This window comes from Passer domesticus, chromosome 8 (assembly GCF_036417665.1).
Source record: "Passer domesticus isolate bPasDom1 chromosome 8, bPasDom1.hap1, whole genome shotgun sequence".
NCBI lineage: Eukaryota > Metazoa > Chordata > Aves > Passeriformes > Passeridae > Passer > Passer domesticus.
Window position 1 is genome coordinate 38,184,737 of NC_087481.1, and position 26,164 is coordinate 38,210,900.

At 40.9% G+C, this 26,164-nt stretch overlaps 1 protein-coding gene across 41 annotated transcripts in view; it reads left to right on the forward strand.

Moving 5' to 3' along the window:
• The window catches only part of NDST2 (N-deacetylase and N-sulfotransferase 2), a 129,630-nt gene that overhangs the window by 72,090 nt on the left and 31,376 nt on the right, over positions 1–26,164 (forward strand). For 18 of the 41 annotated variants that reach the window (XM_064430501.1, XM_064430485.1, XM_064430512.1 and 15 more), the window contains one exon: positions 7,364–7,423. The exons of 3 other annotated variants lie outside the window; for them this stretch is intronic. The gene's annotated coding sequence lies outside the window, so the exon portion shown is untranslated. 20 more of the 41 variants (XM_064430507.1, XM_064430515.1, XM_064430491.1 and 17 more) reach the window with 14 other exon arrangements.

Consider the following 26,164-nt stretch of genomic DNA (forward strand, 5'->3'; position numbering starts at 1 on the left):
AAATCAAGTAAAATTATGCAGCCAAGTCCTTGTACCTTTAGCATTGAAAGAATTGATAATGCTGTCCTCAGATTGTTCTGGCATGCTCTCTCAGTAGCCATAATCTGTATTATTGTCTCATGATTACTGATTTATGCAAAGATTATTTTTTTTTTTGCCAGGCGTAATGTACAGTAACTGCAGCTGAACAAATGAAGCAACTGCATCATTTGTAGTCTTTCAAAATAGGCTTGTGCAGCAGATTGTTTTACCTCTGCAAGTCAGAAAACATAAAGGAATGATAGAGTAAAATAGTGTATTTAAATATACTTCCCAAACAAGCATGTATGGTAGTGGAGACTTCTCTGGGTGGATCAGGTATCTGTTCCCATATGTGGGAAGCTTTGGTGATGGTTTGAGCATTTATACAGTCCATCTCAGTGACAATTGGGAGCCCCAAGGGAGGAGGGAACAGTCTGTTCAACATTTGTGTATTCCTCATCAACTGACTGCACCTGCAGTCTTAATCATCAGCAGTCAGGCATTTGGGCATTTTGGAAAGTAGTAGCAGTGAGGAGCAGAGTTTGAGAAGACTCTGTGGAAAGAGAAAGAAGGCTATAATTCTTGAAATGTGAGGAAAATCCTGAAGATATGTCTGTTTCTGAGCATTGGCTAAGCTGAATTTGGGGCTGAACACTAAGGAAGCACGTAAAAAGTAATTGGGTAGGAAGTTTTAATTTCTTCTTTCCCTTCACTCCCCTAAAAGCATGATTTTTTTTTTTAACCTGTTTTCTCTATTCCATGTATTGAAATAAAACAGGTGTGGATACAGGCAATCTGCAACAAGTCTTGCCCAATTTGGCTTCAAGATACTATACTTATCCTTCCAGATTTGGATTTCATTCAGCTCTGTGTGTTTGTATACAGGAAAACTATGTGTAATTTTTTACTTGGTTTATTGGATTGAGTATTTATTTTTATTATACATTATTTTCTGTACAGCCAGCTCTGATATTGCCACTTTCTGGGCATCTTGGAGGTTACTACTATGAACTTCAAAGTGCATATGAAGAAAGTTGCTTAAACAGCAGATTTACATTGAATTATGGGCAAAACTCCATTTTCTTTATTGCAGCGTGTCTTTGTCATCATACCAAATGTGTTTTATATGTTATATTTGTGTATAGATTTTTGGCTTTATTGGTTTCCTCCTTTATAAAAATGAACAATGTTAATCTAGTTTGGATTCATTTCTTAGTGGGGGGTGAGTCATAATTTAGAATTGCAGATTCATATCATTATAGGCCCATGCGCGAGGTTAAGCAAGGAGCTGTTTATACTTCTTCCAGCAGCATCTGAGATATTGGAGGAATCTACTCTGCAATGTGGAGTGCACATAATTTATGTTAAAAGACAGAGATAAAAGTAAACGTAAGAAGCCTGAAGAGGCAACACTGTCCAGGTCAAATATTGACAGTGATAAAGGAAAAACATAAAGTTGACAGGCTTCTGGCTTAGTTTTCTTTATTTAATAGAAGAATAAAATGAGAGAAGCAAGTAATTCTCTTCCTCTTCAAATTATCCATGGTAGCTGTCAGCTTCACTGGTGGTTACCATTTAGGTACAAAACCTTTACATAGATTTTGGTTGACATTGAGTTCATTCCTGTGGGATTTGGGCACCTAGGTGTTTTCAGGCTGTCTAGAAACATAACACTTGATTGTCTTTCATAAATCTGGTTATTTGTTTGCTACTTTTTTTATGCTATTTTTCTTAAGATAGCAATGGCTTTGTAACAGGTGCAGAGGGATGAGGCATTGGTTTGACTGTGTGAGCCATGGTTTACTGGGAGCAGGGAAAGACAAGTACCAAACTAGGTGTCTTTGGTCCTTTTGGGTGCTCTTAATTTGGAATGCTTTGAGGAGGATTAGCCTAAACAAGCCATTAGCAGAATTGTTTAAATTATCTGAATGGGGTGAAAGGTTTACATACAGTGCTGTACTACTTTAACCCAGTAATTCAGAGAATACTCAATGCCATCAACTTAATTACAGCATTGCTGCCAGGAGGCAGTGGCTCTGTGGCAGGATGGAAACTGACAGTCAGTCAAGATTTATCTATCTAATACATAAATCATAGTTGATCCTTCTTCAAGACTCTTCTTTGCTGGTTAAGGAACAGTCACAAACAAAGGGTGGGAGTGGAGAGGAAGAGGGAATAGTAGCAATGGAGTTTAATCAGCTGAGAAGGCTCTTCCTTCCTACCACCCGATGAGAGCAAAAAGAAATGAACTGGGAGAGATCTTTTCGAAATGTTGTAGTCATTCCCCCTTTCTTTACAAATTTCTTCTCACAAAGGTAGCATGATTTTAGCTGCTAAGTTGCAGCAGTGGGAAGAAGGCTACTGATAGCTTTTTCCCTATTGACCTTAATTGCAGTTGGTTTGCTTTTTTGCTTGTCCAGTGGCATACAGCTAAGCTGATAGCAGGAGAGAAAAGGGCAGAGGCAAAGACAGCATTACTCTTTTAACACTTCACTGCTTGCATTGGCCTTTCTGAAAATCAGACTGCTGAAGCAGTCGGGGTCGTGGGCATTTCAGAGCAGCATGGTTGCAAGCAGGCACAGTCATGCTGATGGCAGAGAGGGCCTGGGCCTCCTGCCCTTCATGCCAAGAATAGGCTCTTAGGGAGGAATCCTTTCCTTTGTGTACAGGCAAGGCAATGCCCCAAAAGCACATGCAAGATCTGAAACAGGGCATGGATGAATGATGAACTGTACTAAACCATTTGCTTAACATTATCAAAGTGATCATAAAACCTTGGAATATTCTGAGTTGGAAGGGACCCACAAGTATAATCGAAGTCCAACTCCTGGCCCTGCACAGGAGAGCCCCAAGAATCACATCATAGGGCCTGAGAATGTTAGCCAGACACTTCTTGAGCTCTGGCAGGCTGGGTACTGTGACCTTGATGTTTCTCCTTCATCAGATGGCTCTGCCTTTTTCTTCTGTTGTGACAATTTTGCTGGTGAAATACGTTGAAGACAACCCTCATACAAGAGGGAGAGAAGGAATTTAAGGAATCAGATCTAGAACTTTGAAAATTAGACTGCTTTCTCTTGTGAAAAATACAAGTTCACTTGAGAGGTTCAGTGTGTCTCAGAAACCATTTCCCTTCCTAAACCAATTCTGCTGGACGTATGTGAATGAGTAATAGAGGAACTATCATAGAATCACAGAATGGAAGGGGCCTCAAAGATCATCTCATTCCAACCCCTCTGCCATGGACAGGGACACCTTCCGTTAGACCAGGTTGCTCAGGACCCCATCCAACCTGGCCTTGAACACTTCCAAGGATGGGACATCCCCAGCTTCTCTGAGCAGCCTGTTCCAATGCCTCATCACTCTCACAGTAAAGAATTTCCTCCTACTATCTAATCTAAACCTACTCTGTTTGAAGCCATTTCCCCATGTCTTGTCATTACATGCCCTTTAAGTAGTCTCTCTCCATGTTTCTTATGGACTTCCTTCAGGTACTGGAAGACTACAATTAGGTCACCCCAAATCTTCTCTTTTTCAGGCTGAACAGTCCCAATTTTCTTAGATTTTGCTCACAGCAAAGTGCTCCATCCCTCTAATCATCTTGGTGGTCCCCCACCTTTTGGACTTGCTCCAACGGGTTGATGTCCTTCCTGTACGGGGTATTCCAGAGCCGGATGCAGTATTTCAGGTGTAGTCTCAAATAAAAATATGTCAAGGTAAATGTATTCATGTGTGTTTCGTTGTCCGATGTCCTTAATTAACTATTTCAAGTATATCTATGCTGCCTAGTTTCCATTTCTCTCACTTGTTTGGAGATTCTGGCAGTGAATGCAGTTTTCTGCATGGTCCTTTTTCTTGAGCATTTGCAGTTTCTGACAGTAATATTTTCTGATCATTGTTGCTTGGTTTCACTCATTCCCAGATAGCTTTGTCTTTCCTCTTCTCCTTCTCTGTGTATATTTTCCTTTTCTCCAGGTTGATTGCTGCAGTCCATCCATACTTAGTTCCTATAACCACTAGAAAACCAACCCTGTCTTTGCTCATCTTTTTGCAGCTTTGAACTGTAAAACTGCACAATTCTTATAAAGTGTTTATTGAAGAAATAAAGACCTTAGGTGGCTGTGGTTTTTATTCTAATTCTATTTTTTTGCAGAAATTAACTAAAATTTCTACCATTTGGTAAGTAGGGCTTTCTATTCTGTGTCCTACTCTCTTTTTCTGTATTTCTTTCTCTTCTCACATTCCTGTAAATATTTGTATATTTTGACTATATCAAGCTATATGCTCTTTTCTCCGTGTATGTTTTATCATTATATATTTTCACTGTGCTTTGGGCTTTTAAAATGATTAATATTTTTATGCTAAGGACAGTCATGTTTCTTTGGTGTAATTACTACAGAGACGTACAGGGTAGAACTCTTGTCTGGCTAGTGTGACTTAGGTTGTTTGCCCAGACTGAGGATAAGATCTTCATGGGAAAATAGTTCTGCCTGGTTGGGCTCCCGTGTGAATACTGTTCTTCTGACTAAGAGGACCCTGTTATATTTGATTAGTGTAAATATTAAGGTCTTTATGCTTAAAAAAAACCAAGCACTCTTCTCATTTTCCTGAAAGCTGTTTTATCTTGTAATGGTGAAGGGGGACCACACACGTGCTCTCATACGTGTCATGGGATTTCCAGACAGCATCTGTTATACCGAGATTTGGCTTTTATTCTGGAGTAAAAAACTAAAGTGAAACTTCCAGTGTGACTGGTGTTTGAAGAAATAAAACTGTCAGGAATACAAATGTCACTGCTTATTGAGTCTCTGTACGGTGCACACCCTGACTAACAGGAGCTCCTGCAGGAGCCGGCCTGGCTGGCACACAAGCTCCTGAGCTTTCCCACTCCACTGTTATGGCTGGTAAATTTGCAAGTAAATACAAACATGGGAAAAGATATGATGCTTCTAGAGTTAATGACATCCTTCCAAAATCACTTTTAATTATGTGCCAGGTAGAGTTTCGTTCCCATTAGTAAACGCTTTGATGCCTAGAGATGAAATGTGGGGTTGCCTCTTCTGTTCAGCATTTGGGAGCTGGTATTAAGCAGCTGTTGATAATGATGGTAATGTACACTTTGTGCTGAGGGCTTTGCAAACATACAGATCTGTTTGCTTCTCAGGGATGACATAGGCACAAGAGTATGTATGGAGGAGGGAAATCATTAGGTAAGTTTTTTGCCGCCTCACTTGCCTTTCTGTGAAAATGATAACATTGTCATCCCTTTCATGTTGCTTTAAACTGCTCCTTTAATTTGAGGTTCTGTAAAATAAATCTTGTCGTGAAATCAGATTTGGCCAATTCCAGTCTCATTCTACTGACAGATTTTTCTGTCTTGTTGGTAATATTGCTCTGTCCTTTGTGTTTAATCACTTATCAATTATTGCAATCAGTTTAAATTCCCTGTTACATCATTCAGCTAGCATTAAACTCTGCCCCCTTCTTACCAGGCTCTGTTGCTTTTCTATTTGTATCTGTTTTGACATGCCTTAGTGGAAAGCTGGCGCAGAGAGCAGTTTCTTCACCTCCTTCCTATAAGTTTTCTGAGTTTCTGTAAGCAGGGATAAGTTGCATTTTTAAAAGCTGAAAACAAAATTATTTGAAACTTGTGTTCCTCTCTGAGTGTCTCCCTGCATTTGCTATCTGCTAATCCTTTTGGGTTTTTTCAAGTTTTCTGTATTCTGGAAAGTAAAATCAACTAGATCAGTGATACTGCATCTTGTTCCAAATCAGCACTTTGGTAATAGTTTACACCAGAGAGTGCAAGATATTTCGCAGTGAAACAGAGAACCAATCCCTATGGGAAACTTCTGTTAAATGCTGGTAGCTGGATGTTGGTGTATCTGCTTGTGTGGGTCTTACCAACTACCATGAGGGTGAAATTTTATAAATTCTGCTAATAATTAACTTCCTAATTTGACTATTTTTCTCAATGACTCTCACAGGATTGTACTGTGAATAAACCATTTCTTTAGTTGTGTATTCTTTTTACAGTGAAATCAAACATTCACATCGTCTGTAGTTTAGTTGTTTTGTGGTTTCATCTGGCTGTTCTGATGTTTACCCTGGTGTTTTGGGATCTGTGGAGGCCAGGCATGCAGGGCTTCTCATTCTGCCTTCTCAAACTATTTAGTGAAGGAAGATAAGAATTATAGATCAAAAGAAAAGAGAAAAATTGCGTCCTGCAGAAGGATAGGGTTTTTTTTTTTTAACTAAACTAATTTTTATCTAACCAGGAAAAAGGAGAAACTTTTGCTCTTGTAATTATGTGAGGAAGGCAGAGAGCTGGGTGTGCTTCATTATATTTACAGGCAGAGCAAGTGTGGTTCTTGTTTAGTAATTGGCTCTAGAGATATTAAAGATTATTGGAAACTCAAAGGTCAGAATTTTTGCTCAATCAGGGGCTGTGTGAACTGGAAGGCTACAGAGGTACCTGATGTGAAAGATCTGACTTCAGAGGCTGTCCAACAGGTATAGTGAAATTATAGCAGTCTTGCCTGTGCCCTCCCTCGGGGTGTTGGTGACTCTAGAGATGCCCTCCCTGGCCAGCTGCTCTGTGTGCCAGTCTCAGTGTGTGTGTGTGTGTGTAAAAACACACACATTTCCTGAGCTTCACTTGGCTTCACTAAGTACTTCCCTCCCTGTGATCGCCAGCCAGGCAGAGGTGTGGAGGAGGGTGTGACTCCCTCCTTGGGGTGGCTTGTTTTTATTTCACACTACGCCTAATTTTGAAGGGTTTGGGAATAGACTACACAGACTTTGTCACACCATTGAAGTTTTACTGAATTGATTTAGCTGTGGCTAAGACAAAAGAGGGTAGCATCTTATAGTTTGCTTTGTTGGTTGTTTCAAAGACAACAATATTAATGAACAGGTGTGAGAAATCCCATTCAGATTATGCTGGCATTTCCAGTTCTCTCAGCTCATACTGAATTTGCTTGTTCTGTGAACTTTCTTTTTCCTTTGTGGTTCTAAATCCAGGTTCCTGGTTTGTTAACTGGGGGGATTTTTCCCCCCTGCATTTTTCCTTTCTCATCTTGCCCCCTCTTTCTCACTGCACAGTTGAGCTTGCAGCAGTGCATCCTTGTGCCATTGTCTAGTCATTGCCAGCATGGCTGTTGTCATGGCCCCAGCCTGTCCTCATGCCCTGTTTAGTGTAATGTAATCATTACCTTGGTTGTGGAGAGCAAGGTGCTCCTGCTAAGTAAATGTTTACCAACACTGCTGAAGGCTAACGTTAGGGAAGAGAGAGGGGAAAGATTGTTTTTAATTTTGTTTTGTCTCTTTATTTATTTTAAAACAGAACCTTGTTCCTGAGTGAAGCAACTGATGAGTATTTTCCTTTACCACACGGTGATCAAAGGTAGGTGCACAATCTTTTGCATTTTTATGGACTGACATATTCAGATTTGGTCAGGAGAAGGCCTCCAGTCCTTCTGAGCAGTCTCATGTCAGAAGAGAGACATGGATTAGGAGGAGACGAGACTATTTTGCTGCAGTGTGAAGTTGCACTCCTCTTTCATCCCTCTATAAAGAGTTGCAGAGGAAAAATTTCTTGTCTCTGGTCTTCAGTTGTACAGTTGTCAACATAAAGTGGCAGATGAGTTAATTTAGATCAGGAAGGAATTTCTGATGCAGTGCTGGGACTGTGATGCTGTGATAGGACTGGGTGGTTGCTTACTGCTGACTTTATTTAGATGGAGTTACGACTTCCATACCTTCTGGGCAAAATTTGGGGCAATGTCATTCATTATCCATTAACTCTGCTTTTGAAAAGAAATGGGAAGGATGTGGGCTAAAAAGCTTTTAAAGTTTCAGATGTTACATTTCACAGAATCTCTGACCCGTGCATAACAGCTGTAAGAACCCTTTGGGAATAACTATTTATGTTGCTCCCAGCATACTGGAACTGCATTCATGACTTAAACCCACAGGAAATATAAATGTAATTAAAAATTAAAAATAGAAATACTGGATTGGTCAAAATTCTGTATTGGAGGAAAGGAGTCCTGCTCCCCCCCCCCCCTTCTGTTTGGATGAATAGTGAGGGAAGGTTATTCTTGTGGAGTTAATTTAGTATATATGTTTGAATACTGCACTCTTAATGTAGCAAAAAAAAGCACTGTTCTGCCAAGTTGACAGAAAACTTGCAGAGATTCAGCCTCCTGTAATATTTATAATTTTCAGGTACTAATATACTTACAAAAGTGTTAATCCTGTTTTAGTAATGGAGGTTCCTACAATCAGTGCAGTAGAAAGATGGATGATGTGGTACAGTGAAAGGTTCTTAGATTTTTTTCTTGGAAAGAACAGAGATGATTTAGTTCTGTATGTGTGCTGACCCATTCTGATTGAAATAATTTCTCATGCCTTAAAAAGTGCTGTATGGATTTCTCAGATTGCTTTATATAAGTAGACCCTATGAATTTAACTGTGCAGAAAATCAGGGGGCAGAGAAGGGAGGATGGAACAGCTCCTGACTTAGGCAAGTAGCCTGGGTTTATAGAAAGGAGATGGCAGCGCTGGTGCTTAGTGCTGAGTTCCAGTGTACTGTACCTGAGGTGTTGAGGAAAGGTGGATATGCTGAAACAAGGACTTTGGGCTCTCTGGGCCCTACACATGCTACAATACTAAATTCCTTTGTATGTCAACCAGAAGCTGAACTTTACCTGAATTTTCCTGTTAAGGCTCTGATACTGCTGTCAAATGAAAGATTTCTTCCCGGGCTGATTTCCACACAGGTCCCACTTTCTTTTGACAACCACTCATGCTGCAGCTTTATGCTTTTTCACAACCCTTACCCTGAGTTTTCTAGAGACACGTAGACAAGAGTCCTTAGGCCTTAGTTAGATAAAAGGATCTGGGAAGAGAGGTATGACCTATATACTTGGTGTGGCCCCGTTATCATAGCTCATTCCAGTGTGATTCGAATACTAAATCATGTCTCCTGTAAACTTTCTATCAGTTTTGCAGGTGACATTTGCAGAGAGACTAGTAAAGGAACAAAAATAACTTGAAATGTGTGATACATGTGTTTTTATACTTGCAGTACATTCTTGTGAAGCGTAAACTGGTAGAAGAAGCTGCAGCTAAGTTTGCAAACTCAAGATTTTAAAAAGAATAAGTTATACAAAAATTTGACATGGAGTAGAATGAGTATAGTGACCACATTAGCATTCTACTCAGCTTGAATAGTGATGTACTTCCAGAGACATTTAATGTAATTTTCACTTGTGAAACTGATAGATATTTATAATAAGTGAAAGAGTCAAAATATTAATGGAATGCTTCATGTGTTCTACTAGTGTCAATGTATATGTGACATCATGGCTAGAAGAGCAAAGGGAGAGCAATGTTTGACTTAAGGCAGAGCCACAGTAAATTGCTACTGCACCACTGATTTCATTGACACAAAGGGGAGAAAATGGGAAAGCAGAAATGGAGAAATTATAGGAGATGGAAAGGGGACCATGCAGTTAGAACACATAGCCAGGTAGTCCATGCAGAATCCATTTCACTCTACATAAAAGCAGAGTTATTGGAAAATTTAAGCTATTATTATTAATTTAAAAATGGAATTTAGGCTTTTCTTGTACTAGTACATGGTTAGTTCATCCTTAGCAATACTTACTGCTTAAGACTAATATCTTAATGCTTCCTGCCTATGCCAGTAATATCCCACAGTTAAATTACAGAAAGTGCGTGCCAAAATGCCTGTAGCATACTTTTCAAAAGACATTTATTTTCCCAAAAGTCTTTATTTTGCTGTGAGATATCTCAGCTCTGTTCAGTTGTAGCAGAAATAGAGGGGCAACTAACTTGTTTTCTATTATATTTTAACTTTTTCTGGTTCCTAACTGTGTCTGTTTTGTTAGTTGGTTCTAATAAGGATTTGTCTGCCAGGTCAGTCACCTTTGCAGTCACCAGTTCTTCATGTCTGGAGCAGGTTGCAGTAAACCAGTTCCTTTGAAACTTTGTGGAATTGACCTAATATTATCAAAGAGGTGCTGTCATCGAAACACCTCCAGAGGTGTGCTAGTTTATTTGAATGGTGTGTCTTCATGACACTGTGCCATATGTATTCAATAGGGATGAATTCTAGTGCTTGGACAGCACTAGAAAACATTTTAATTAGCTTATTGATCTGAAGTTTGAGAACTGGCACATTCATAGTGGATTTTTGCTCGTTACAATTTACATCATTTTTAAGGATTGGCTGTTGCTGAAGATGAGTATGTCAAGTGTTAAGGATTAATACAAAAATTAATTAACTATCTGAAATTATAAGCCCTGTGAAGTGTAAAGAGCATGTAAGACTAGCAACCTGCATAGTCATACCACTAACCTCTTTATCCTTTCCTCCATATAAGCTTACTTCATCCCCAAGTGGGCCTTGGAGATCTATGAGATAAGAAATGTGAGCACAGCTGAACAGAAAAAAAAATTAATTACAAAGCAGAAAGGCATGACTTAGGGTGCTTTGTGGGGGCATGTTCCTCCCTTTGGGATGTATCATCTGTTTGTCAATTGAGTGGCTTAACTCTGACCCTTTTTACCTTATTCATCATGCATTTTAAATGAATATCATGGTTGGGGAATGCTGCATTCAATACATTAAGAGCTTTTCCCCTCCCTTAACATGGAAGATGAAAAGTAACACGTTATTGTTAGGTTTTCTTCTATAAATGTAGATGCATATTCTTCCTTTCTTTCACCTTCTTTCACAAAATGATTCATGTGCTTAATATATTACAAAACTCTGTTAGTCTCTCAGATTTTATTTTCTGTATCTGGTATTAAAGTTGTTGGTCCAAGGCCCACACCAAACTGCCAAGGTCTGTCTGAAGGCCATGCTTAAAGGCTTCAGAAATCAACTTAGGTTTTGATTATGGACAACTTGGAGGGCTTCCCAGAAAAGACCTAGGCAGTTGACAGTTAAGAGATGAATATTGCTTCCATTGAATTTTAAATTTGTTCCTGCAACCACTATGCACCAGCCTCTTGTGGGGGTACAGCATGAGCTAGGAGCTGGGGCAAGTCAGAAGGCAAGGGTGACCCCCGTGCAGCAGTGCCACCACTGATGGGGCACAGTTCCACAGGTCTGAGCGTGGCAGGCAGAGCTGGCTCCTGGTGGCAGGATTTGTTGACTCTCCCAGGTGAGATGGAGCAATGAGGTTCCATCCAGGAGTTGAAGTCATGGCTGGAGACCAAGCAGCAGCATGGGTCCAAAGGCCACCCAGGAGACAGGGCCAAAGAGAACTGGGTTCAAGTTACGCCATGTATACGAGGGATCTTTCCAGAAGAAGAGCTTCCTACAGCCTAAGTCAATGCAGGAGATGAAGCCAGAGCAGGGCTGCAGACAGGTATTCCTGCAGCAAAGCTCAGGCAGAGAGCAGGGGGCCAGGCCCAGCCTTAAAGCAGGGTGCAAAGGGGGTGCATGGAGGTCCACTTGAGAGTAGTCCATGTCATCAAAGGCTGATGGTGCCCTCAGGTACTGACACCTTTTGTTCCTTAGTGGGATGAAAGGTTGCTTGTTCCCTCTACTGTCATCTCACACAAATTTTAATTATAAACTGATACCAATAACAAAGCCTCTTTGTTTCACTGTAGGAAAAGAAAAGAGCTTTCACTCACATATTTATTCTGGCATCAGAAATTGTAGCCTCGCTGGATAGGCGTTCATTCCAAATGGGGTGGATGGTGGTTCACTTGTCTCCTGCTGTTAGAGACAGAGGTGTGTTTTTGAGATACAAACCTTTTGCTGTTTGTTTTGCTTTGTTTTGTTTCCCCTCTAAATTCCAACATCAACTACAACCAGAATGGCAAGGACCTTTTCAAGAACGACTCTTGTTTCCTATTTCAGTGCCAGGAGAAACAAAAGGATAATATGACATAGCTGTATATTTGATTGAATTTCAGGTAGGGTAGATTTCACCATTGGCGACATAAACATTCATGCCAGCTAGAAATTTACCAAAATACGTGCAAATAAAATGAGTTGATTGAAGCTGAAGGGATTGTACCTACTCAAGTCTGCAAAGTCAGTCTCCTTTCTCAGTCCAATCCCCACCTCCGTTCTGGAAGTGTTCTCATGGCTTGTTAAGGTAATAAGCTCTTGTTGGGTTTAATCATAGTCTTCCTTATGCTTTGGGGTGGATCTCTGTTACCCTTAGTTAAAGAGGAAATTTAGGAGAGGAAACTGTTCTTCTGTTAACAAGCAGATATTGGCTGGGTTAAGTGCATCCTTGAATCTTCTATCCCTTCCACAGCCGCTAAGGTGTATGAGAAGTTTTACCTTCTCTCTTGGTGATCCCTAGAAAATCTGAGTTGTGCCCCAGTATCTTTTTTAAAAGAGTTAAGGTAATATATATTCTGTCTCAATATTTGGGTGAGGAAGAATGAAGAAACTCAAAGTAAATAAATTTTTTTCAGCTAGTAAGTGCACTATTTAAGTACCTCAATAGTAATCTATCTTTGCTGGTATTTTTTCATGGGAATTTACATACAAATATGTTCGGTCTTCACTGGCTTCAGTGAGAATTTCAAGATTTATGGGACTGGCTACATTATACCCTGTGTGTTGTCTCCAGCTGTAAATATGGTAAATTGAATTAGTGAGATGGTGGACAGAGCCCTGGGGGACAAGATCTTTGAACAGGGTAGACTGGGGATGGGGTGTGTGTGTGTGTGACTGAAGAACTTGTGTGAATAATTCTTACTTGGCACTTCATCATAAACCATACTTTCTAATATTTTCTAAACTAATAGATATAGAAAAGATTACCAGCAAGTGTTCAGTAAGCCTGAATCTCTGTAAAACACTGGAGACTGGAGAAAGGTGTATTAAGTGTATGGTGGAAACCTATCATGAAAATCTCAGTTATTCTAAAAACTGGTTCTTTGTTGTGTGGAGTCAGAATTTTCTGTCATCTTTCTGATTAGTGGAGTATCAAGAGATTTCCAACATCTGCTGTTTGCATACTGCAGCTTGAATGGAAAGGGTTTGTTTACTGGCATACATGGAAGCAAAAAAATTTAATGGTTTTAGGTTATGATACTATGAAAATTTGTCAGCATTATCCATCTGCAGTTCACAAAGAGGCTTGCAGATTCGTAGTGCTGCATTGTAGCATGACATGTATGTGAGATGTGATTTTTTTTTTTAATAAGGCAAAACAGAGAATTGTCTCCTCTCTTAGATGTGGAAAGAGCATTTTTCAAAGGTGCTCAACTTCCATTTATCTTTCATTGATTGATTAGAACAGCAGCTCTAGTTTTATGTGTGTAATCCTTATCCCTCAGCACCTCGTCTTTTATTCACTGCTTAGCAATAAATATCTTTGTGGCTGTGTGCTTTCCTTTCTGAAAGACTTCAGTGCTTTTTTCAGTTTTCATATTAAAGAAATGAATGAAGAATTTGTGCTTTTCTTTTGTAATATAAGGTAATGTAATGTTTTTGTAATATATCTTCTAGGATTAAAAAACACTGAGCAAATCTTTGTGCCACTGTAGGGCAGAAAGAATACCTATTGTGTGCCTATTCTGAATGAGTTTTATTGTTAATTCAAAAGGAAAGTAATTTACTCTTAATAAACATTTTAAAACGTTTTCTACCTTACCTTCCAGGTTTTTTAATTTTTGGTCCTGCCAAAACAATGAGACAATAGGAAATATCTTTGAGGCAGACCTTAAAGCTGGGCATTCTACAAAAGCAGGTTAAATCATAGTAGGTAAACCCAAGAGCCTGGTACTTGACCCTTGTTTCTGATTTTAGTTTTTAGTTTGTTATTGTCAGGATAAAATTTTAAGGAGGTGTTTTTTTCACTTTATAACAGAGATGGCACTTGATGAATCAGTGAGATCCAGACCTCTTCCAGAGCGCTCTCTCTCTACTGCCCTGTAACATTCCATTACATTAAGGTCGCCCTGTCTTACTACAGAAGTGTTGGCTGTGCACTGTCAGCTCCTGTCATAGGAACTCCTCTAGAGATGTGTGCTAGTATGTCATCCTGTCTGAAAACCCTCTACTCCCAAACCCTGACTGGGAAAGGATACAACTTTGAGCATACCTGGGGCATTGCATCTTTGAAGAGCAGAGTATTCTGCTGTGGTAGGAAGTGCCTCCTTTCCTGCCTCTGCTTCTTACAGCACTGTTTCCTGTTACCTTTTGAAGTAGAGAGCCCCTCTTGTGCCAGAGTTTAGCTCCTGCCCCACCCCCCAACCATTGCTACCAAAAGCGCTTACACAGGGACAGAGCATAATCTGAGATTTATGTATTTGTTCTTTTAACATGTTAATTTTTTATTAGTGGTGCACAAGAAGGTGATTTTTCTTTGTCCCTCTGTAGATATATTCCAGTCTCCAGATTCCAATAATAGTGTCTGAATATACACAGTTGATTTGCTCCCTGCACCGCCCCAAATGAGATCAGCTCCCTGAGTGAAACTGCAAACCACATTAGAGCAAGAGAAGCAATTTACTGCTGCCGAATACATTTTCTGAGTGTAGTTTCTCTCATCTTGTCAGCCTGTCAGTCTAGAGGCATCCATAAACCCGTGACAGCTTCAGAAGATGAACTCTGGCAGCAGGCTGTCAGGGTGCCAGGCACTGCTGTCTGTGGGCTCCCTTTTTTCGCTCTCCCTCTTTGCCTGCCTGCTTGCTCTCCCTCTGCCTGCCAGCCTCTCTCTTCTCTGCCTCCCTCTCCCTCTTCCCCCACTCACTCCCCACCTCCCTCTACCTTATTGATGTGGGTTAGGTGCTGCTGTTCTTGGTGGTGGTACCTTTCCAGTTTCCTCCTTGATCTTCTTGCCACTGGAACAAAAGGAAAGCTGGCTGCCCATGCTGCAGCACCTGCCTTTGCAGCCTGAGTAGTGGCAGGGAGGAAAGTGGGGCGCTCTGCTCCTCGCTGCCTGCGCCAGCAGTGAGCTTGTTCAGTCACTTTGCTATAAATGCCTTTGAACTGCTGCCAGATCCCATTGTCTGCCGTGCAAACGGAGCTCAACGCCCCACGGTGATTCGATGCACAGTGTGTAACAGGAGGAAGGAATGGAGCTGTTCCCACCCTGAGGAGCATCTCGAATCTGCCGTGTGCCATGAGAAGCTGAGCAATGGACCATGCTTTCCTTTGCACCCACCTTCCTTACTTTCCTCTCATTGTTCCTGAGATTTCAGGGAGTGACAGGGAAGCTTTTCAGAGAAGAGCTGCAGGGCAAGATGGTTTCTGGGGGGAAAGGAGCTGTGCTTTTGGACTGTTTACGTGGGACTGTGCTTTGCCCACCACCTACCTGTAGCTGCAGAATGGTGTAGCAGCTAGTCTTTAATGGTGCTTATGCTCAGCACTAATGTGCTCTTTTTAGTAGCATGAATCTATTTACATTTTTTTACATTTGCCTGTGCTTAAAATTACAGCATCCTTAGGTTCACAACATGTGAGAGATTTTGGCAACACTGAGCAAAGGGAAGGCAGCCACTGGTACTAATGGTTTAGCCATCTACCAACTGTGCAGCCCAGCTGCCCTTCCCCAGAAAGGCTAGCTCACTGTATGATTTTTGTGAAGACCAGCTCTCAGGCTTTCTTGCTTTCCATTTGGCTTTTCCTTGGGTTGCTGACTGTCTGACCCCTTTGGATAGAGTAACTGCATGTAAGGATTTCACTTTTAAAGGTAGGAATTTGAATCTTTGTGCCTATCTTCACTATTCCTTGTCTAAGTGCTACCTAGGTTGTTACAAGAAAACACTGTTTTCTTTCATGCCTTGCTGTTTGACTGCTTGTTAACCAGTCATTATCTGCAAGGACAATGCTTTGAGAGGAGGATGGAGGAGCTGCTATTCAGTGACTGTATTAGGCAGTACACTAAGTGGAGTTGGCAGGGCTTGTATCTCATACTGATATGCCTGCTATAGCTCCTTGCTCATTAAGCTCTTTGTTAGTTCCTTCTTCTCTGCCTCCCCCTGCTCCCCTTTTCTCTCCTCACAGAATGTCTCTGCATCTAACCTTGCTGCTGGGTCAAATTCAGGTTCTGAAATGTGCTGGAGGAGGATGAAATCTGGCCTGTGATGAATTGGTGGCTCATTAATGCACTTGAGTAGCACAGGGAAGGTGGTTGTAGCTGTGCATGCCTTTGCCTAGGCTACTGCTCATGATGCACTATAAATAGATACTTCCTTGAACCTTCATTGTCATTTATGTCTTGGCTACCAGACTGGTAGATGAAGAGATATCAGCAATATTGGCAATTGATGAAATCACTGTAAAGATCAGACCCATTACAGAGAACATTTAAAAAATCAGATGATGCCTTATATCTTTTCTGAGGACTAAATCACAATTATTAGTGTTTTGTCACACAGCAATCCAAATTCTCATTTGCATCTCAAGGGCAAAGCTAGTTCTGCTTAGTTAATATTTAGCAAGATGAAAGCTTAGAAATGGAAATTTTTATAGATATTCTTTTTCCTTTAACCACAGACTAGTAAGTTATGATCCATTGGTTAACAGTGTGTTTGATTTCCATTATCTTTTTAGTTTCTCAAGAAAAAAGATTCACTTGGAAGACTGAGGGTTTTTCTGGTCATTAAGAAACTTCTTGATCTTCGAGCTGACATGTAGCTGCCATTCTTCTGGTCGAGGCACATTAAACAGAATTTGGGTCTTTGAAAATATTCTTTTATTAACCAGTCACATTCATGTCGATAGTACAGATGCTTCTGAAATTTGGTCAGACACTGCAGATGTAGAAAGCAAAAGCATGGCCTGGAGTATAGACTTGAGACTTTTCACAAGGCCTCTTTTCTTAATGGTCTTTGGTTTTTCATCTTAAAGTGACAAATATAAGTTAGGTGGTTAGCCTGCATTGTAAGCAGCAGTGTAGATGTAGCTCTTGCTATCTAAAACCTGCCCTCGGGAATGTGGCTGTATGGAAGAGGAGACACAGTTTGCAATTACCTTCTCTACCCTTCCCCTTCACTCCCCAAATTCAGCTCATAAAGGATGAGGAAGGGTGATGGTCTCTGTTTAAGTGATGTCATGTACTTCAGGTTAGATAAAATTGCAGTGAGTTTTTTTCCATATTGTTTTAGGATGTGGCCTTTCCATAAGCCATCCTGTTCAAGAATCCCAAAGATATAAAGAAAAGGCATATTTTGATAGGAGTGCTTAACCAAAAGAGAGCCAATGAACCCTGTTGAAGGGTTGCTGCTAACTCAAAAATCTTGGATCTCACTTCACTGCTGGAATTGTCAGACAGCTTCCCATGTGGCTTTTCAGCTTTGATGAAGGAAATTACTAAAAAATACAAATGATCTTTCAATATAAACTTTCTCTATTTTTTAAACCATTTGAAATGCTGTATTAACTGTTCACCTTAGATGAACCCTTATTAACCCTGCTGCTGTCCTTCCTGTGCAAGAACCATGTTAGGCACAGTAAAATGCTGCAGTATGTCAGAGGTGTTTCAGGAATACAGCAGCCCTTTGCCTCAAGGCACAGTTAAGCTCACATTGCAAGGCCCCTGTTCAGCCTGGTGTTACCACTTGGGACACAGACATGTCCCTGTTGCTGTACCTCCTTTCACACCTGGACCTTGCTGAATTTTTCTTCCAGCAGGGTGAAGTGCCACTTGTAGAGCAGAGCTGGACAGGAGCAGGTATTAGAGTAGTTCTCACTCTGTGGGGCACCTGTTTTCTGATGCTTCATGATGGAGTCGCCTGGTGCAGTAGTAAAAGCATTCAGCTATGTTTGAAAGCTGGGAACTTTGTCTTATTCTCTGCAACACTCTAAAGAAGGTGATTTCTTAACCTTGTTTTGAAAGAGACACTTGATAGTGCTCATTTGTGAAAAATGTTGGGTTGCTGGAAAATAGGAGGGGGAAGATGTAAAGAAGGAAGGTCTGCAGACTGAGCCTGCTTGCACACATTATGATGAGCCCAGGCATGAAGTGAAAGGAAAACTCTGAGCTCTTCATTATCTAATGCTCTCTTAGGGCAATAACAAACTCACTACAGAGTCAGCAAGCCCAGCCCAGGGGCTTGTGGAGAGGGAGCACACATTGTTCTTAGAATATGGCTGGTGCTGGAATATTTCGCTGCAAGTATGAAGCCATTTTTAATGCAAAATATTCCTCAAAGGAATTTGGTTTTGTAGCGTTCTATTTGAAAAGCTGCTTTCAGTCAATGTGATGCCTTCTTCCAAACTAAAGGCTGTGGCATTAGGTATTGTATGAACATAGTGTGGTCTTGCTTTTTCATACCCCTTATATGAGCTGAGATTATGCAGAAACCCTCCTTTTTGGAACTGAAAAAACCCAAATGGAAACATTTACCTCTCTCTGCTTTAGTGTGTTGTAGCTTTTCGGCCTTTTTGTAGTGCTTAGTGACCACTTTATATTGTGTGCTTCATTTCAGAAAAAGTAAATTATTTTCATACTGAAAATTCGAATGCAGAATATATTTGTGTAAAGGCCAAAGAGTCTTCCTGGGGAGAGAGATGGGGAGTGTGGGAGAGCACATAATAGAAACCTCCAGAGTCTCCCACTGATAGATTGTTTGGTTTGTATTTCTATAAGGAGCAGAGGGTAGAAGATAGTGTTACTTCTGAGGTGGAAGCATTCATGGCATTGATTCATCCTGCAGATGCTACATCAGTTGGTGGACTACTCTGTTTAGCATTGTGGGGTAAGTGGAACTCTCCCATAAAAACATACGAGAGGACTCATATATGTCCTCTTTATTTGTATTTTTAGCAGAGTATTTGCAGAGTCCAAGGTGATTCTTCATATAAGCAGTTTGACCTAAAATAAACTCTGTCTTCTCCCTTTTCAATAAATTAAATGTCACTGCCTGTAGTTTAACCTCCACGGTGGCTCTTGTTGAATGAATGTGATTCCCGTTTCAATGCAAATAACAGCAGTGAAGGAAAAGAAATATATGATAGCCTGGAAAATGCAGTGGAAGGGAAGAGAATTTTCATGGAGCAGCCTTTATGTTGTCAGCAAACCAAGCTGAGTTAGAGACCTTCTGCTATTTGAGAACTCATGTAGAATTTTTGACTTTCTGTCTGTCTCAGATCTGGTTCCCTGGAATGTTTGCAGTAGAGCAGCAAGTGGTGGCAGTCCCACCTTTATCACTGTTTTGAAGTTTGTGTTTTACCCAGGTAACACCAGGATACCAATTCATTCTGATACATTCACAAAGTGCTGTACAGGCATTGATGCTCAGTGTCTTTGTGTAATGTGATTCCCATTTTCCAGATGGAGTTCCGGAATGTGTAACCACATCAAGGTAAAAGTGGAGTAAAGGACTGAAGTCAGCCTTACCCTTGAATTCCCTGGCATTGAGGACGATGTCTGGCTCGCTCCCAGAGAGTACATAAAGAATTCTCACTGTCTCAAAGATTCTTTGAACCAATTTCTGCTATTTGTGGACCAGTGCACATAGACAAATTTAGGATTTTAATGTCCCACCCTGTCTCATCTCCTGTAATAATGCTGCTTGTCCTTTTGAACAGAAAGACAGAAACCAAACAGGGCACTGAAGTTTCTCTGGCAGCTCCTAATGTTGGTCTCTTGAACACAGGATCCTTGCCTGTGGCTCATCTGTGGAGTCTTCCTCTCTGAATGCTTTGGGAAATTGGCATTCAGATGAGAGGACAAAAATTGGGTCCTTAGTTTATGTATGCAGGAATTAGAAAACAGTCACCCTGTCTTAACTCTGAGGAGGAGCTGAGTGAGGGTAGCAGAAAACGTGATAACCCTTACCCACAGCCTGTGGCACTGCTGCCCAGGGACAGCCTGGCTGAGCACAGGGACACCAGGGTGTGAGACCAAGGGCCATGTCCCTGGGTGTCCTGAAGCTGAAATGACCAATGCATTTGTCAAACTGCCACCTTGTGTGGCTGAGGAAGAGAACGATGATCAGGTCGGCCCTCCTGGGAGGGGTGGGGTGATACTGGTGAGTTTGCACAGCTCTCCATGCCCCTCTCAGCTGAGGGGAGGTCAGGCAGCAAAGCTGGCACCTGGCACACAGGGAGGAGGCTGGGTTGCATCCAGTGGCAGGCAGCTGCTTCATGATGCTGCTTGGTCGTGTCAGCTAAATTGGTTGGAAAAATTCAGGCAAGCAGTGAAGAATATGGGCAAAAATGAACACAAAACCACTGGGGCAGGATTCTTGCTATAGGTACCAAGATGTCAGCAGGTCCTCTGAATGTGCTTTCTGTTAACACTTGCAATCACAGATATTCTGCAAGCCACTTAGCACTTCACAGGAGAGTGGGGACAAAGTCAAAGCATTTCAAATTACTGCAGAAAGACTAACCCAGATTCATAATGAAGACTGAATTTTACAGGCTTAATTTCTTTGTTGTATAAGAAAACAGCATGTCTTCCGTAAAAGTTTAACCTTTATGTTTCTGTATACCATATAGAAATATGGTGACTATATTCTATATTCTAGCTATAATTCTGTATTCTATAATTCTATATTCTAGCTACCAAATTATGTGAGAGTTAAGTAGACCAAATCATTAGAGTTAAAATTAATTTCATTATTTTATTTCTAAAATTAATGTATAAAATTTTAAAATATATTTATCATTATATATATTTTAGTAACATAGCTCTTTGAAGTTGCTGTCTAGCTAAAAATTATTTATTATGTTTTGTCTGCAATGAAGAAGGTAGAAAACTTCAGAGTTGGGATCCAGACTGCCTTTGCTCTCTGATTTTCAGCACTATTGAGTAGAAAAAGGAGGAAAACATCATGTCTGGAAGTATAGTGTTAATCTAATCTGAGGCTATGAGAAAGCATTAATTATTTAGTAATAGTGTTGCTGTAAAGTTGAGTTTGAATTACTTGAATACAGAATGCAGTTGTTTCTCTCCCATCACATCCACACAAGATATAGTGTTAAGTGATCTGAAAACTATAAAGTATCTGTTACTTCAGTGAAATCAGCACATTTGAACTTGGGATTTCAACATTAATGATGAAATTTCAGCATTTGTAATGTTTCTTGGGATTATTCTTTAATGCAGGTAATCTCTCTAGCTGTCAGCTAGCTAATACCACTTTTGTCTCTGTGTGGAACATGGTTGACAATTGAAAGGGCAGAAAGCACTGTTGGAATGTAGTTGAGGTGACTTTACTGCCATAATGTAGCTCTGGCCTTCCATTGCTCCAGAAAGCTTTGTTCTGGACAAAGGAAAGGGATGAATGCAGTAAGTACAGCAAGCATGTTAGGTTTTTCACAACCAAACCAGTAGTGCCTTTAGGATATGGATGCAGTAATGTTGCAGTGTGTCTGGAATATTGTGTGACATGGTGAATTTCAGAGGTCCAGACTGTATGAGCCCTCCTCTATCAGCATTAAATGCGTAAGCTGTAAGCATGCTGCCCTGTTTCTGGTGGAATTTGAAGGTGAGTTGTTAAGCCTTTTCGACCATGCTTGTTTTGGTTATTAGACAAACTATGGGTTTTTTTAAATGCAGGGAAGCTAGTCCTAATGTCTTAGGAAAATTCTGTCTTTAGGCACCACATTTCCGCCTCCTTAAGCAATGTGAGCTGTCATTTTCTCTTACTCCCCTCTGACATGCTGTGCATTCCTCCAATTATCTCTTCCTCCTAATCCCCTAGGGTTAGGGTTTTGAAAACCACAAAGCCCAGAGCTCCAGGCACACTGCAGCTGCAAAAGGCATGCCAAGGGGAGCACAAGACTGCCAAAACATGGCTTCCTCCACAGCTTTTTCCTTGGGACCAGCCTTAGCCCTAGGCTGCTTTTACTGCTCTGCCTAGGGTTAGGGTTACACCTAGGGTTAGGGTTCTGAAAACAACAAAGCCCAGAGCTCCATGCACGCTGCAGCTGCCAAAGGCATGCCAAGGGGAGCACAGAACTGCCACAACATGGCTCCCACTCCACCTTTCTGCTTGGCACCAGCCTTAGCCCATGGCTGCTTTTACTGCTCTGACTACTGTTAGGGGTTATGTTTTGCATTTTGTTTCATGCTGCCTCCTATTCCTGGGACAGTTTCCCAGTCTCTGCTGCCAAACCCTCCCTCCCTTGCTCTGCTCTTGTGAACCCTTTTCTTCCAGCAGTCATTCCCAAGTTTTTTACTTGACTAATTGTCTGTCTTTTGTAGCCTTCCTTTCTTATATCTGCTGTTCTGGGTCATGTTTCTTAATGTGAGATAGTACGTATAGCAAGATAAAGGAGTTTATTTGCCACTATTTTGAGTATTGTTTGCATTAGATCTTCGTACAGTGATTAGTAATGAGTTCCCCTTCACATTTTGAGTGCATAATTTTTCATATAGTTTGCTATTTTCTGTGTGCTGTTAAAGAGCAGCCACATTTTATCTTAGAGTAGTTGCCAGGTTGTGAGGAGTAGTGTCTGTATTACAGCAAGTGCCATCAGCTAGCCTGTCTGTATTGGCAAAGTTCAGCTGTGTTGATCAACCTGCAGGAATTGACAGTAGGAAACACGGGGCTCTGGGGAAACCTGGTGGTGCTCAGCAGGACTCCTGTCATTGCACAGTCACTGCAGTGGTAATCCTGCTGCCATGGCTGTTATTCCCTAGCATGGACAAGCTCCCAGAGGCAGGCACAAGATGGATCTGCTTACTGTTTTTAAACCATTTTGTGTCTCTTTCTTTGTGGAACAAGTCTTTCCACAAAAACAAGCACAAGACCCACCATACTAGTAGAAATACATGTTGGTAAGTGATGATGTTGTTGTATGCAAGTGGTGGATCAAGTTGCTGTGCTTTCTGCAATGCATTTTACAGACTGAATATGCTGTACCAGACTAGACTGAAGGAAATGTGCTCTCTGTCCTACTGAGGACCTCACCAGACAGACAGATGCACATTTCTACTTGGAGAGAATTTTTCTTTTCTGGCAATTCTCTTCTTTCTATTCCAACTGAAATAAGGCCATTGAATCACTGTTGTTTGTTTTTTGGTTTGTTTTTTTTTTTTTACATTGAGATTTCCTGTTTTCAGTTCACCTATTTGAATTAAGCGGAAAATTTATTAAGAAAGCCAAAGAATCCCTGAAAACATTAATGTTGTGTTAGACTAAGTTTCATAATCAACAGTGTTCTGAATGCTTTTTTTTTCTTAAGTCCTACTTCTGATATCATCTACCCATGTCTCTTACTGCTACATGTGAAACAGAAATAGTTTTATAATTGTTTTATCCTGTAAATACTTCTAAAAACTCGCAAAATGGTGCAGACTAACTCCATTATTTTGACTCAAAGGTTAAACGTGTTTTTCATTATCAGAAACTATAAGTAAACTTAATATTTCATTTCTTCATGGAAAAAAAAATTTCATGCTTCAGCATATAAACAGTTTCCATGTTAATAATAAAAAACTAATCCAGTTTTCAGTAATTGATTGCATTTCATTGGGCATTTTACTACTACCTGTAAATTTGAGGGAAGAGTCCCCAAGATAGCAAGTTATGCTACGAAACCTATAATTGGGCACCTTGCAGTTTTCGATACCCAGATCAGTTTTACTTCAGCTGTAGTCCAGAACAGAGATCTATATTTTGCTCAAAACTCTTGAGCTTTCCTGACAAAACTTCAGTTTTATCAGAGGGTAGATTTGATTGCAAATATGGCACCTTTTTTCCTGAGTTGTCCTGGGTACTGTTAATTAAGGTGTTAATGAGGTCCTGGACTTAATTCTGCATGAATGAATATTTTAAGGATGCAGTACTTCATAGCAGAAAAAATCCTACTTGTAAACAGTAGACTAATTAAAAATGTAAGAATATAGCACCCACTCTAGTAATTAAGTCTAGAAAATGGGAGAAAGACTAAAAGCTAGTGGCATGTAATTACAGTGCAGTTTAAAATTAATATCTTTGAGATGTATGTATTTTCAAAAGAGTTTATTTTTTGTGGGCTGATTATCTAAAAACAAGTTAGAAACAAGGGGAAACAGAAGGTATGGGGTTGGAATTATTGTTGTTTATGTAGTGAGCATGGCATAGTGTAAGGTATGGAAATAAGTGTGCATTGCCTGCGATTTCGTAACAACTGCAAACACAGATGGTTTGAGAGAAAATTAAATAATCCCACCCACATGAAGACAGGGAAGTCTAACAATAGTCACAGCTTTCTATCACCCTGTTTCTCTAGCAGTCTCTGCCCTCCTGTCTCTTACACATCCTTTGTCTATGGAACAGTAGCAGTGTGTGAAGCTGCTGAGGGGTCTGTCAGGGCCAGAGGGACCTGCCTGGGCTGGAGCTGCCTCGCCCCACCGTGCAGGGGCTCCATCCACCCTGTGCTGGCACAGGCAGCTCCTCAGCAGCAGCACCCCAGGAGCACAGCTACAGAGGCAGCAGTGATGGGTGCCAGGTCCAGCCTGGGCCCCAGTCACCAGGTGAGCACAGCGGTCAGTCAGGTCAGCAAGGCAGAGCACACTTGTAGCACGGTTTGGGCCTGGCCTAATCTCAGGGCAGCTCACAGCTCAGGAAGTGGAGGCTGGTCAGGGCATTCAGAGGCTCTTGGTGGGTGCAGTGCCCCCGTTGAGATCTGTGTCTGCCATAATGCTTGTGAAAAAGCAAATAATGACTTTTCATTGCCCAGATGTCCGTGAAGGCTTGGAGAAGGTAGTAGAGCACTTTGGATTTGCTCCTGTATTGTAAAAACCAGGCCTCCAAATCATTGTCTCACCCAGCCTGGGTAATCTTCAATTCATGCCTTTTTCATTCATTTTACTTTTCTTCCCATTGTTTTTTTTTTTACTCTTTTTGCCTGGCCAGATTTATAGTTTGCTTATATCACTTTTGACTCTCTTTTTTTTTTTTAACAGGAGTTGCCTTGTGTTAAGAGCTGTCTTGAAATAGACAAGCCAACAAAAATGCAAATATTTTGTTTTCTGAGTCCAGGAGACTTACTTATATCAATCACCCTAAGAAAACTGGATAATTAGATACTGCACAGGCTGGGAGATATGCCATGAACTGGCTGGGTGGAGATTTTGTGAGTAGAACATGTCAGTTGAAGGCAGGTAGGAGGGTGCTGCTGTACACAGCTAGGGAACATGTTCTTTTATGAGCCCAGCAGATTGTGACCCTGAATTTTAGTGGAAATACACCAGAACAGGTGAGCACAAGAGCTCAAGAGCTTTTCTGAGGTTTTAAGAGTTGATAGAGCATACTTAGAGTTTTCTTCTGGTGTCAGTTTGGATAAACTTTCAGTGTCATGGTATTAAACCTGTTCCCTAATGCCATACGTTACTAGATAACACTGATTGTAAAGGATTATCTCCTATGTGTTATGTGACAGGAGGAAGCAACTGAATATAGAAGATCGGCCTCTTGTTAACTAAGATAAAATTTTCTAAGCCCTCATAGGAAGAGTGGTTATGCTGCTTTCATAACAATTGCAGATAAATTTTCATAATATACATTCTATATTAAGACGCTTCAACTCTGGCTGACACTGAATTTTCTTGGGGTTCCCAGTTTGACTGTATTTCCCCACTTGATTAAGTTACTTAGGAGAAATCACCAGAGGAGACGTTCTGCTTTCTGCAGCAGAATAGTTGATCTGAACTGTGATAAGCAAGGAGCATGAGAGAATGGAAATGTGATTCTTGTCCATATCTAATGCGGAAGGAACTACATTTATTTCCTGTTCCCACAGCTAAGCTGGAGATGTTCTGCCATGATAGAGCATACGTGTTGGTTCCTGATAAAAGCAGGAGGCTGAAGATGGTGTATTCCCTTCCTTCTGGGTGACTGAAGAATTTGCTTTCCACCTGGGGGGGGACTGTAGAGCAGCTTGGACTGCCTTTGTGTTGCCAGGCTCTAGCCTGCACTGTCTCTGGCTCTCTGTCCCACAGCTCTGTGTGTCTGGTGCAGAGAGGAGCTGCTGTCTTATTATCCCCTGCTGTGGGAAAAGGGTTAGGGTCAGAGTGGGTACAGACTTATGTGTCAGGAAAGGCACAAAACAGAAGGAGAGGTATGGCCAGAATGAAACTGCTTCTGGTGGCCTGATCCCTAGACTTGAAAGGGTCAGTACTACATGAAATGAAGCAATGGATACTTCCCTTCAGTTATATCTGAGGAAAGTGTCTCCTTTCTCTCCGGTGAG